General features: G+C 44.1%; 1 long non-coding RNA gene across 1 annotated transcript; it reads left to right on the top strand.

Moving 5' to 3' along the window:
- The first annotated feature begins 747 nt into the window (after positions 1–747).
- Positions 748–1,669, top strand: LOC129831463 (uncharacterized). The gene is made up of 3 exons (XR_008755724.1): positions 748–1,115; positions 1,228–1,255; positions 1,445–1,669. It is a non-coding gene; the product is annotated as an uncharacterized LOC129831463 (long non-coding RNA).
- The last annotated feature ends 12,568 nt before the right edge of the window (positions 1,670–14,237 follow it).

Genomic DNA, 14,237 nt, shown 5'->3' with positions numbered 1-14,237 from the left:
AGGAATGCCTCATTATCTTTCCAACCCCCAATGTCACGCTTCTAGGTAGCAGAGGTTCTGCTGTCTTTACAGGTCAGTAGGTCTGATATCTGATTGGAGGCTAACTTTACAGTAATGCTATTGGTAAACAACTCAGATGTTATAAAAGGGTCTTATATGTAGTTTGTTCCTAAACTGCTGTGGTTCTTTCTTTCTTTCTCTTTCTCCCATGAGCCATCGCTCAGGCCATGGTTTCTCTCTCTCTCTCTCTCTCTCTCTCTCTCTCTCTCTCTCTCTCTCTCTCTCTCGTAAAGCTTGTTAATGCTTTGTAGCTTATGCTTTATGCCTTGTATGTGAATCCATTCATTTTACAAAGTAATTAAATACTATTGTATTTAGAATTCCATTCTCAGACATTTCTTGATTGCCTATTACTGTAACTCAACTATAGTCATGTTTTAATTATCTTTATGGAGTCAGATAAACATTTTAATAGGCTAATTAAATAGTCTTATCACAGGTCGCATGTAAGGTACATACAATAGACACATATCAAATATTACCCCACTACAGTAAATGGTGACCCCAACGTGCTCTATCATTAGGAACTTGTGGATTATATTGATAACTTTGGAAGTACAGTAAATGGTGACTTCCGACTTGATCTTACGGATACTTTGGATTAAATTAGAGTTTATTCTATTAGATTCCTCGATATATAACGAATACGTAGTTTACGTGATGTCGAATATGCAAGCAACAGATATTTCTGAGTTATGGCAAACGACTTGTATTAATGATTTGATCAAATGGAACCAAATGGAACCTAGTCTTTGCTAGACAGAGAGACTAATACAGAAAGAGAGAGAGGAAGGAAGTGAGAAAGAAAGTGACAGGGAGAGGGAGAGAGAGAGAGAGGTGGGAAGAAGAGTGAAAGACAGAGAGAGATAGAGAGAGAGAGAAACAGAAAGAGAAAGACAGCAGTGCAAATTTACTTAGAATTTTCATGTGTCTTGTTTGTCTCAAGTCGTCAATGTGAGTGAATCTCTGTCCATCGTGTCGATCGTCCGTCATCTGTTTTGTCTGTTTTCCCCACCCTTGTTTTCACTGCTTTCCCGGCTCCCCACCTCAAGAAGGTAGGTATTTTACTACATTGCATCTTGTTGTGAATTGTATGTTATTATAAATAACCTTAATAACCTGTTGTAATGTTGTTTTTTATTTATATAAAGATGTGTTTTCTTGCAGACATTGGCTGTGAAGTTTAAGTTGGTTGGTAGGTATATAGTACATAACTGTCTTGTATTGCAAGTAACGTTTACAAGCATGTAAATATTTGTATATTTTTCCATTTGTTTGCTGGTAAATATTTGAAACTTGCTCGAATTGGCTGTAAATGTATACATTTGCATATTAAATGTATTCATTGCAAGTTGTCACTTATACTCTCTATCCGGCGCTCTAGGTCACCAGGCTGCTCATTATTACGCACACCTGTCACCATTGTTACGCGCACCAGCCTCATCAGACTCACCTGGACTTCATCACCTGCCTGATTACCTTCCCTATATATGTCACTTCCTTTGAATCCTTCCCCAGGCGTTATTGACTCTGTTTCTGTTTCATGTCTGTGTGCTTTTCTTGTTTTGTATTATGTTCCATTTATTTATTAAATGATTCACTCCCTGTACTTGCTTCCTGACTCCCAGTGCACACGTTACACAAGTAAAATGTTCAGTTGCCCAGTTCCCTACTGGTCCTTCTCCCTAGCCATTCATCTTTTGTTTCCAAATAAAAATTGAGGCCAGGTTTTGGTATGGAATTGGACTTTGGTTTCTAGTTAGTGTTTGCATATCTGGAGGGTCTATATTTGTGTACGTAATATGGCAGAAGTGTCCGGGAGTCCATTACACAGCAGGGTTGAGTCATCACCATATTGCTATGCTTATTCAAGCCCCATCATGTCAAACACTTAAAAGACAGAGTAGGGGGTTAAAGGTCCTTCCTTAAACTGGCCTGTACCTTGACGTGGTGAGAGGGCTTCCAACTAAACCAAGCCCATGTTATTGAAAATAAAGTATTCATTGCTTTTCCATCCCACCACCCCTGACTGAGACTGGCTGCCTGTCGAGGACAAGTGACAGGAAGAACTTGCCGCAGCACCTGTCTCTTGATTCTGCCTCTTTCCTCATCCTCTCTCCTGTCTCTCCAGATGAAATTCTGCCTCTAGTGACGTCTGATTGCCCAACAATCTGCCCACTCATCCCATCCCCTCCATCTCATTAAACCATCTAAATCTGTCAATGGCATGTCATTATCTACTAAAAAAAATTGCTAACCGTATCATACTGGACACATAATATATGAGATAAGCAGATGAGCTAAAACCACTAGCACTGCAAAAACGGAACAAAGAGAGCAGCAGTGCATGGACTTCGTAATCTGCCTCTTCAAGTCCCCCTTCCGAGACCTGCTGCCTGTTGAGAACAACTGACAGGCAGAACCTCCCAACCACACAGCACCCACCTCTCTATTCCACACACCAGAATTAAGTATTAAAGTCTGATTGCCATGTGAGTGTACAAAAAATAATCTGTGAAAATAAATGAATGACAAGCCTGTGTGAGAAAAATATAAAAGTTTATTTTTTTAAATCAGGTTGGTTTTCACAGCTGTTTCACAAGGTATTCATTATTGTAAATTGTAAGGTATACTCTGATCTACTATTTATTTTTTACTATTTTCTACATTGTAGAATAATAGTGAAGACATCAAAACTATGAAAAAACACATATTGAATCATGTAGTTAACAAAAAAGTAAACATATTTTAGATTTTAGATTCTTCAAAGCAGCCACCCTTTATCCTTGATGACAGATTTGCATACTCTTGCATTCTCTCAACCAGCTTCATGAAGTAGTCACCTGGAATGCATTTCAATTAACAGCTGTGCCTTCTTAAAAGTTAATTTGTGGAATTTCTTTCCTCAAAGAGTTTGTGCCAATCAGTTGTGTTGTGACAAGTTAGGGGTAGTTTACAGAAGATAGCCCCATTTGGTAAAATTACCATCATTACCATCATTACTTTAAGACAAGAAGGTCAGTCAATTCAGAAAATGTCAAGAACTTTGAAAGTTTCTTCAAGTGCAGTCGCAAAAACCATCAAGCTCTATGTTGAAACTGGCTCTCATGAGGACCGCCACAGGAAAGGAAGAGTTACCTTTGCTGCAGAGAGCATAAGTTAATTAGAGTTCACAGCACCTCAGATTGCCGCACAAATATATGCTTCACACAGATCAAGTAACAGACACATCTCAACATGAACTGTTCAGAGGAGACTGTGTGAATCAGGCCTTCATGGTCGAACTGATTCAAAAAAACCACCACTAAAGGACACCAATAAGAAGAAGAGACTTGCTTGGGCCAAGAAACTCAAGCAATGGACATTAAACCGGTGGATATCTGTGTCTTTTGGTCTGATGAGTCCAAATTTGTAAGACGTTGAGTAGGTGAACGGATGATCTCTGCATGTGTGGTTCCCACTGTGAAACATGGAGCAGGAGGTGTAATGGTGTGGGGGGGCTTTGGTGGTGACACTGTCAATGATTTATTTAGAATTGAAGGCACACTTAACCAGAATGGCTACCACAGCATTCTGCGGCCATCCCACCTGGTTTGCGCTTAGTGGGACTATCATTTGTTTTTCAACAGGACAATGACCCAACACACCTCCAGGATGTGTAAGGGCTATTTGACCAAGAAGGAGAGTGATGGAGTGCTGTATCAGTTGAACTGGCTTCCACAATCACCCGACCTCGACCCAATTAAGAAGGTTTGGGATGAGTTGGACCGCAGAGTGAAAGAAAAGCAGCCAACAAGTTCTCAGCATATGTGGGATCTCCTTCAAGACTGATGGGAAAGCATTCTTCATGAAGCTGGTTGAGAGAATGCCAAGAATGTGCAAAGCATTCATCAAGGCAAAGGCTGGCTATTTGAAGAATCTCAAATCTAAAATATATTTTGATTTGTTGAACACTTTTTTGGTTACTACATGATTCCATATGTGTTATTTCATAGTTTTGATGTCTTCACTATTATTCTACAATGTAGAAAATAGTGAGAATGAAGAAAAACCTTTAAATCAGTAGGTGTGTCCAAACTTTTGACTGGTTCTGTATATATTCAACCACAAGGGTGTACTAAAAAGCTATGCAAGATAGAAAAAATGTATCATAATAGAGGACTTCTGAAATAAATTTATTTCAGTTTAGATAAGCGAAGTGCAGGTTAAACTAAAAACATGACAGCGAGACAAGCCAGTGTATGAATCAAATGGATTTGCATATGAATGGATTGGGAATTAGCTGACTTCGTGATCTGTAAGGTAAGTAACTTTGATGTAGAAGAAAAAGAAACGCACACATATTTAGGCGAGGTGCTGGCTAGCGGAGTAGAAAACTTGAAAATAAAGGAGAGCCGCACACTCTAGGAGCTCAGATGCAAAAATGTTATATCCAACGTTTCGACAGCAAAGCTGTCTTCATCAGCGTATAATGTACCCTGATGAAGACAGCTTTGCTGTCGAAACTTTGGATATAAAAATGTTGCACCTGAGCTCCTAGAGTGTGTGGCTCTCCTTTATTTTCAAATAACTTTTAATGTGTCAAGCAGATTACACGTTTTCTTTGCCATTTCCAAAATGTAGCAATGTTTAAGACTTGGATTTCATGTTGTAATGTTAACAAGGTACCCAAAAGTAGTTTGAACGAATGTTTTCGTCTTATTAGCTAAACAAAACTTGTTTAGACAGCAAAATTGTCACGGAAATCAGCCTTGTTTGCATAATGTTAACAAGGTACCCAAAAATAATTTGAATTATTAGTTTCACTTTATTAGCTTAACAAAACTTGTTTAAACAGAGAAATCGTCGCTGAAATCAGCCTTGTTTGCATAGCGATCATGAAAAGAACGTCATTTAGGCTGTAATGATCTCCAAAATTCTGATCATTAGGACATCACACCGTTGATATAGCAACGGTCGCTGATAGTTTATCGAATCCCATTGTGACGCAGAGGGGGACACTATATTTGGCCGGGGGACATTATTTGGAATGACAGGCCCCCGTGTTGAGGATCAGCTTTGGCAGATGTGTTGTTGCCTACCCTTACCACCTGGGGGCGACCCGTCAGGAAGTCCAGGATCCAGTCGCAGAGGGATGTGTTTAGACCCAGGGTCCTTAGCTTAGTAAGAGCTTTGAGGGCACTATAGTGTGAACGCTGAGCTGTAGTCAACGAACAGCATTCTCACATAGGTGTTCATTTTGTCCAGGTGGACAAAAGTGGATCTGTTAGGGCGGTACGCAAATTGTAGTGGGTCTAGGGTTTAATGGATGATGGTGTTGCAATGAGCCATGACCAGCCTTTCAAAGCACTTTATTTCTACAGACGTGCGGGCTACAGGGTGGTAGCCATTTAGGCAGGTTGCCTTAGCGTTTGTGGGCACAGGGACTATGGTGGTCTGCTTGAAACATGTAGGTATTACAGACTCAGTCAGGGAGAGGTTGAAAATGTCAGTGAAGACACTTGCCATTGGTCAGTGCATGCTCTGAGTACGTGTCCTGGTAATCCGTCTCGCTCTGCGGCCTTGTGAATGATGATGACCTGTTTAAAGTTTTTACTCACATCGGCTATGGCTACGGAAAGCGTGAACAGAACAGCTGGTGCTCTCATGCATGGTTCAGTGTTGCTTACCTTGAAGAGAGCATAAAAGGCATTTAGCTCGTCTGGTGGGCTTGCATCACTGGGTAGCTCGTGACTGGGTTTACCTTTGTAATCCGTAATAGTTTGCAAGCCCTGCCACATCCAACGTGTATGAGAGCTCGTGTAGTAGGATTCAATCTTAGTCCTGTATTGATGCTTTGCCTGTTTGATGGTTCGTCGGAGGGCAAAGCGGGATTTCTTATAATGTATCTTATTAGTTTCCCACTCCTAGCAAGCAGCAGCTCTAGCCCATAGCTCAGTGCGGATCATGGCTTCTGGTTGGGATATGTACGTACGGTCACTGTGGGTACGACGTCGTTGATGCACTTATTGATGAAGCCGGTGACTGGTGTGGTATACTCCTCAATGCCATTAGATGAATCCCGGAACATATTCCTGTAGCTTAACATCCGCGTAATCTGACAACTTCTGTATTTAGCAAGTTACTGGTACTTCCTGCTTGAATTTTTGCTTGTAAGCAGGAATCAGGTGGATAAAATGATGGTCAGATTTGCCAAATGGAGGGCGAGGGAGAGCTTTGTACACGTCTCTGTGTGTGGAGTAAAGGTGGTCTAGAGTTTTTTTCCCCTTTAGTTGCACATGTGACATGCTGGTAGAAATGAGGTCAAACCGATTTAAGTTTGCCTGCATGAAAGTCCCCGGCCACTAGAAGCATCGCTTCTGGTTGAGCATTCTCTTGTTTGCTTATGGCCTTACACAGCTTGTTGAGTGCGTTCTTAATGCCTGCATTGGCTTGTGGTTGTAAATAGACAGCTACTAAAACTATAAATGAAAACTCTCTCAGTAAATAGTGTGGTCTACAGCTTATCATGAGGTACTCTATCTCAGGTGAGCAAAACCTTGAGGATTCCTTAATAGGCCTATAGCCTTCAGGTCTGTAGGTTTGATAGTTGATTGGAGGTTAACTTTACAGTAATGCTATTGGTCAACAACTCAGATTTTGAATCCAAAGAACCAAAATGTTAGAAAGGGGTCTTAGATTCCTTGTCTCTTTCTTTTTTTGTTGTTCCTGAACTGCTGTGGTAAGATACTGCAGTATCTCTCGCTCTTCTTTCTTTCTCTTCCTATCCCATGAGCTATGGGCCATGGCTCAAGTCATGGTCTCTTTGTCTCTTTGCACTTGTATTTAGAATTCCTTTCACAGACATTTCTTGATTGCCTATTACTGTGTCACAACTATAGTCTCCATAGCCAGATACACATTTTAATAGGCTAATTGCATAGTCTTATCACAGGTCGCATGTGAGGTAAATATAATCTAGACATATCAAATATTACCCCACTACAATATTCTCCCCCTCAAATCTGAACAGACACAAAACCATACCTACTTATTTATTTCATAATTCATAATGTTCAATGCATTTAATAGGTAATAGTAATTATAGCCAATATTTATGAATGCTGTTTTGTCAATGCAATATTGAAGTTTACCAAAGAATGTTTGTCGAACTTTATTGTGTCATTTTTTACCCATAGAAGCTGCAGCAGTTGTGAAACAGCTGATTCTGTAGCGCGGTGAGTTGTGTTGTAAAAATATCCAAAAATTTGCATATTCATATTTTGGAACAAATGCCTTTTGTTATGGATGGTTATTTTTGTTGAACAAACAAAGCTATGTAAAGAAGGTAACTTTCAGAGCAAAATAATCAACTTTTCAAATCTCTAATTTTACAATAATAGGTTGGGGTGAATACCAAATATTTAATACCATTTTAAAGCTAAACAGAAAATATTGACTAGTACTTTCACAGAACTCACTCCGGTGATTGATGGTGTCTAAGGTTTCTGTTTTCTGACAAATTCAGAGACCTCTGCTCTGCACACCAAAGTAGAGTACAGATAATAACTTTGACAAAGTGAGATTAAACATGAGAGTAGAATCTCAGATTGCTTTGAAACATCAGAAGAATTAGATAAGCTAAAATAAAATGGAAGTGTTATGAGAGAAACACATTAATCTCAACTAGTCTAGTGTGAAATGCAGCAAGCTTCATTTTCCCCAATACAATTAGAAGGAACTTAAAAGAGAATGTTTCCTCAGAAAGTGTGAACTACACATTGTATGCCATGTCAAAAAAAGCTATTATACTTTAGCCTGACACATAGGCCAATAAACTTAACGTAGGAGGTGTGTCAAGTTAAATCTGCACAATGCAAATTGTTCACTGCATGCTGGTCATGAGAGTCAAAACTCCATGAGAACAACCGACTGTGGCTTGCACAATAGAGTTATGCTGTTCATGGGTGAACACATTGCTTCTTTTTATAAATAGTAGCACGGTTTTAATGGCTTTTGGCCACTCTATAAATGGAGTACACTTGGAGGGAGACATTTATCTAATGTCTACAGTAGTCCGTCTGTTTTGTCAGGGAGGGTCTATGAACAGAGATAGAGAGCAGGAATGCATGGAGTGGGTTGACTGCACTGCATGTGCCCTCGTGTCCAGAAGACTCGTGGCTTTGTCCCTCCAGTTTGAAGGTCGAGAGAGACTGCGGGGGAAACAATATGGGCCATGGAGGAAGATAACCTTGAACCACGAGAAGAATGTAGATCCAGAGACCAAGACACCCACCTAGGGTAGCAGCTGAGAATCTGAGAATCTGCTACTTCACAAGGCATTGTGTTGCCACTGTGCCTTAGGAGCCCACCAGCCAGGGAGACAGCTCCTCTGTTTCATCACGTGTGGATGGGGAAAGAGAATATAGGAGGTTGTTTGCTAGGCCTCTAATTACAACAGCAGTTATACTGGTTGTAACTTAACCGGGTGCTTTCTTGCCTAGTCAAATCAAATCAAATTGTATTGGTCACACACACATGCAGATGGCTCGGGTGGATGATGTCCTTGATGATGTGTTTGTCCTTTCTGTGACATTGGGTGCTGTAGGTGTCCTGGAGGGCAGGCAGTGAGCCCCTGGTGATGAGTTGGACAAACTGCACCACCCTCTGGAGAGCCCTGCAGTTAAGAGCCGTGCAGTTGCCATACGAGGTGGGGATACAGCCCAACAGAATGCTCTCAGTGGTGCATCTGTAAAAGTTTGTGAGGGTCTTATGGGCCAGGCCGAAATTCTTCAGCCTCCTGTTGCCTCCTCCACTGTGTGTGGGTGGACCATTTCAGATTGTCATTGATGTGTACGTCAAGGAACTTGAAGCTTTTCAACTTCTCCACTGCAGTCCTGTCGATGTGGATGGGGCGTGCTCCCTCTGCTCTCTCCTGAAGTCCACGATCAGCTCCTTCGCTATGTTGACATTGAGGGAGAGGTTATTTTCCTGGCACCACTCGGCCAGGGCCCTCACCTCCTCCCTGTAGGCTGTCTTGTCATTGTTGATAATCAGGCCTACTACTGTTGTGTCACCTGCAAACTTGATGATTAAGTTGGAGGAGTGCATGGCCTCGCAGTCATGAGTGAACAGGGAGTACAGGAGGGGGCTGTGCACTCACCCTTGTGGGGCCCTGTGTTGAGGATCAGCGTTAGTGGAGGTGTTGTTTCCTACCTTCACCACCTGGGGGAGGCTCGTCAAGAAGTCCAGGACCCATTTGCACAGGTCGGAGTTCAGACACAGGGCCCCAAGCTTAATGATGAGCTAGGAGGGTACTTTGGTGTTGAAGGCTGAGCTGTAAATTAACAGTATTCTTACATAGGTATTCCTCTTGTCCAGATGGGATAGGGCAGTGTGCAGTGTGACGGCGATTGCATCGTCTGCGGATCTATTGGGGCGGTATGCAAATTGAAGTGGGTCTAGGGTGTCAGGTAAGGTGGAGGTGATATGATCCTTGACTATTCTCTCAAAGCTCTCAGGGCTCCCGAGTGGCGCAGCGGTCTAAGGCATTACATCTCTGTGCTAGAGGCGTCACTACAGACACCCTGGTTTGAATCCAGCCTGTCTCACAGCCGGCTGTGATTGGGAGTCCCATAGGGCAGCGTCCAATTGGCCAAGCGTCGTCCAGGTTTGGCCGGTGTAGGCCGTCATTGTAAATGAGAATTTGTTCTTAACTGACTTGCCTAGTTAAATAAAGGTTACATTTAAAAAAAAGATATATTAAAATGCTCTTCATGATGACTGAAGTGAATGCTATGGGGCGGTCCTCATTTAATTCAGTTAACTTTCTTTTCTTGGGTTCAGGAGCAATGGTTTCTACTTCATTCAATTCAGACTGTCAATAAGGTTGAAAGTATGGATCATACCCCTCGTGCCCTGCGCAGGTCGAGTAATAATAACAACAAAGTCCCGCCGGTGATGTGATAGCGTGGGAGGACCACGTACTGTCTCTTATTCCTTCTTGCAAAATTAGCTTAGTTGTATCACACAAGTTGACTGCTCCTGTTTTTGCTTAGATTGCATCTTCCCAGGTCCCGGTAGGGTAAGCTAAACTCTGTGTGAGTTGTGTGTACTGTCAGTCTGTCATCAACAGGTTGTGACCTGTGGGTCAGAGTGCAAAATTCGCCCTCCAAAGGCTGTATGACAGCTCTCCCCTACCTATCCATTTTATCGGAAGATATCGGGCTTCCTAGTCTTGTGCTGACTTAGCCCACCAGCTAGTGTGTGTGTTGGCCACCGTACTCCGGTGCTAACCTTGTCAAGATATCCTACACTGCCATGCTCGTTATCGAGGCCACAGGACACTAGTCATCTTTCGACTATTTACATTTACATTTAAGTCATTTAGCAGACGCTCTTATCCAGAGCGACTTACAAATTGGTGCATTCACCTTATGATATCCAGTGGAACAACCACTTTACAGTAGTGCAATATTTAAAACTCGAACAAATCACTTCCCTACATAACCACCTCTAGGAAGGTTGTCAGCTTCAGATTGCCTGCACTAGGCATCTCTCTCCCTTAGTTTACTAACTCAACCTAGCTGCCACTGTGTGTTGTCAGCTAGCTAACCAACTCAACCTAGTTTCCGCTGTGTGTTGTTAGCTTGGCTTACCAAATGACAGCCATTCGTGCGTGTTTTGCATAAATAAGCCTACATATAAAAATGATATCTCTCCTGCTCCAGCCCTGTGGTTATAGCGCCCACCAGATTATTGTAGCTCTCTACCTTACTCTGTATTGTGGTAGCTGTTGTATACAGTCTCCGGTTACTATTATATTAGTTAATTTGATGAGTCAGTATATTGCATAAGAAATACTTTTCTTCACATTCTGAGCTGAGAGAACACTGCATCACCATGATGCTGGGCATGCATGGCTGCTCCTCTTGTGGATCTGAACTACAAGTAGAAGATTGTTATGACCTGTGCCCCGCCTGCCTAGGCATTGGACAACTGCCTGAGGCCCTTTCTTACCCCTGCTTTTACTGCGCCATCCTGCCTGTGAAGGTAAGGGAAGCGCGACTCAGATAGCCATGATGTTGACCTGCTCTCCACTCGAGCATCCAACTGCCACTTCAGTTATCAGGATGTAACCTCCTTCACCTCAACATGGTGAAGGAGGTGCCAACTAGTGTTATGGACCCATTCAGTCTCAATGCTAAAGACGGGTTAGAGGAATCGTTCCCAGGCTCTGATCACACGGAGTCTGCAGCTAACCTGTTCTTTAAGAAGGCCCGGGCAGCTACATTGTTCAGTGTGCCACCTTCACTGGCTTTTCTTACGGAGCTTCAGAGATGCTAGGCCGACACGCAAGATGGCTTTAACTCATCCTATTTCCTGGTTCTGAAGAAAGACGGAAGCTTCGGTCCAGTTCTTGATCTAAAATGGTTCAATGTTTTCCTAAAAGTTCTCCCCTTTCACACGTTCTCCAAACCGTAGCCGCAGGTTAATGGTTCACGTCCCTTGACTTAAAGGATGCTTACTTTCGCGTTCATGTGTTACTGGAACACAGGCATTTTCTACGGTTCACCTTCCATGGTCAGGCATACCAGTTTGCGGTATTACCCTTCGGTCTCTCCCTAGCTCCTCGTGTCTTCACAAGATGTGTGACCACAGCCCTGAACTCCCTCCACCTACAGCGAATCAAGATCCTTCCTTACCTCGACAACTGGCTCATCTGCGTCCTCTCTCGCGAGCGTGCGGCCAAGTGCACAGCGCTGACACTGACCCACGTCCCCGCACTGGGTCCGCACTGGGTCTTACTGTGAACAACAAAAAGAGCAACTTCACACCAAGCCAAAAGGTCTCCTTTTTTAACATGTCTCTGAACTCCCGCACTATCAGGGCATGTATAACACCCAGTGCGTGGATAGCATTCTTCTTCTTCTGCAACAATTCCAGTTGAGTGCATTGGTGAAGGTACGAACAGTCTAACTGATGGGCATGCTCGGACTCCAAGCGGGACAGAAATACCAAAATAGGGGTTACAAGGTCATGCTACCCTACTCTTCGGCTGTAGAGGAAAAGAGCTACCTGACTGCAGGTGTCCCTCTCAGATTCCAGCAAGGCGGGAAGTTGTGACGACCGGAGCTTCATTAGCAGGCTGTGGAGCAGTGTGGTAACACAGGTCTGTACGGGAAGAGTGGCGGCCTCGCTGTAGGAAAGAGCACATCAACGTACTAGAACTTCAGACAGTTTACCTAGCCCCGAATCACTTTCTGCCGGTTCTCAAACACAAACATGTCCTGATACGATCAGACAATACATTGACAGTGTTCCACATCAACCATCAAGGGGGAACGAGGTCTGTACGGTCCCTACAGGTGGCACAACAGCTCTTGATAAGGGCCCTACCACATCTGGCCTCCCTACAAGTCATGCATCTCCCAGGCAAGGTGAACGAGGTGGCAGACTTCATGTCGCGACAGAAACTGCCCCCGGGGGGATGGAGACTTCACCCACAAGTAGTGAAGATTATATGGCAGCGGTTGGACCTGTTCGCCTCAGAGCAAACGTCCCTCTGTTCCCTCTGGTTCTCTCTGGCAAAGTCCAAGAGCCCCCTGGGCATGGTGTTCAGTTTGAAATTAAAATATGACGAACACTTACCACACTGCATTTTGGTCCTCCTCTCCTTCCACCAACGAGAATCGTTACAGAAACACCCACCAAAAAAGGACCAAGCAGCATGGTAACTAAGAGCAGAGGGTTCTGGACTCCTGGACTTGGGAGGAGATACTAGACGGTAAGGGACCCTGGGCACAGGCTGGGGAATGTCGCCGCCCCAAGGAAGAACTGGAGGCAGCAAAAGCTGAGCGGCGGCGGTATGAGGTAAGGCAGCGCAACAGGCACGAGAGGCAGCCCCCCCAAAAATGTGGAGGGAGCACACGGGGAGATTGGCGGAGTCAGGTGATAGACCTGAGCCAACTTCCCGTGCTTACCGGAAGAAGCGAAGTACTGGTCAGGCACCGTGTTATGCGGTCAAGCGCACGGTGTCGCCAGTATGCGCTCATAGCCTAGTGGGCTATAGGCCAGCCCCCCGCAAGTGCCATGTGAGTGTGGGGATCCAGCCAGGGTGTATTCTGCCGGCCGGGCGTGTTTGGTCTCTGGTACGCCGTTTCGGCCCAGGGTATCCTGCGCCGGCTCTGCGTGCTGTGTCTCCGGGGCGCTGGGAGGGTGCAGTGCATCCTATGCCTATGCTCCGCCCGTGCCGGGCGAATGTGGGCATGGAGCCTAAGGGAGAGGTGCGAGTGGTATGCACCAGATCTCCAGTGCTCACCCACAGCTCGGTTCAACCTGTGCCTGAACTCTGGAGGGTCCGGGCTAATGTGGTCATCCAGCCTGGAGGAGTGGTGCCAAGGCTGCGCACCAGAGCTCCAGTGCACCAGAGCCCCTCATGCACATTTGTGGCCTGCTGGAGGTCATTTTGCAGGGCGCTGGCAGTGCACCTCCTTGCACAAAGGCGGAGGTAGCGGTTCTGCTGCTGGGTTGTTGCCCTCCCACGGCCTCCTCCACGTCTCCTGATGTACTGGCCTGTCTCCTGGTAGCGCCTGCATGCTCTGGACACTACGCTGACAGACACAGAAAACCTTTTTGCCACAGTTCGCATTGATGTGCCATCCTGGATGAACTGCATTACCTGAGCCACTTGTGTGGGTTGTAGACTCCGTCTCATGCTACCACTAGAGTGAGAGCACCGCCAGCATTCAAAAGTGACCAAAACATCAGCCAGGAAGCATAGGAACTGAGAAGTGGTCTGTGATCACCACCTGCAGAATCACTCCTGTTTTGGGGGGTGTCTTGCTAATTGCCTATAATTTCCACCTTTTGTCTATTCCATTTGCACAACAGCATGTGACATTTATTGTCAATCAGTGTTGCTTCCTAAGTGGACAGTTTGATTTCACAGAAGTGTGATTGACTTGGAGTTACATTGTGTTGTTTAAGTGTTCCCTTTATTTTTTTGAGCAGTGTATATTAAAATGAAAAGAGCAATTTGGTGCAGTGTTACAAGTGGCTTTGTGAATTTGTTTGTTGTACTGAGTCAATTGAAAATGTGCTTAGTTTTGAAACATGAGCCATTTTGATGATCTGTTTTGATTTTTGTGCTTAGAGTTGTGAAAATTGCACAAGTCAATGAAAACTTAAATACAGTG

This window comes from Salvelinus fontinalis, chromosome 32 (assembly GCF_029448725.1).
Source record: "Salvelinus fontinalis isolate EN_2023a chromosome 32, ASM2944872v1, whole genome shotgun sequence".
Classification (NCBI taxonomy): domain Eukaryota; kingdom Metazoa; phylum Chordata; class Actinopteri; order Salmoniformes; family Salmonidae; genus Salvelinus; species Salvelinus fontinalis.
Note: the sequence above shows the minus strand (reverse complement) of the source record. Positions and strands in the feature narration are given on the sequence as shown.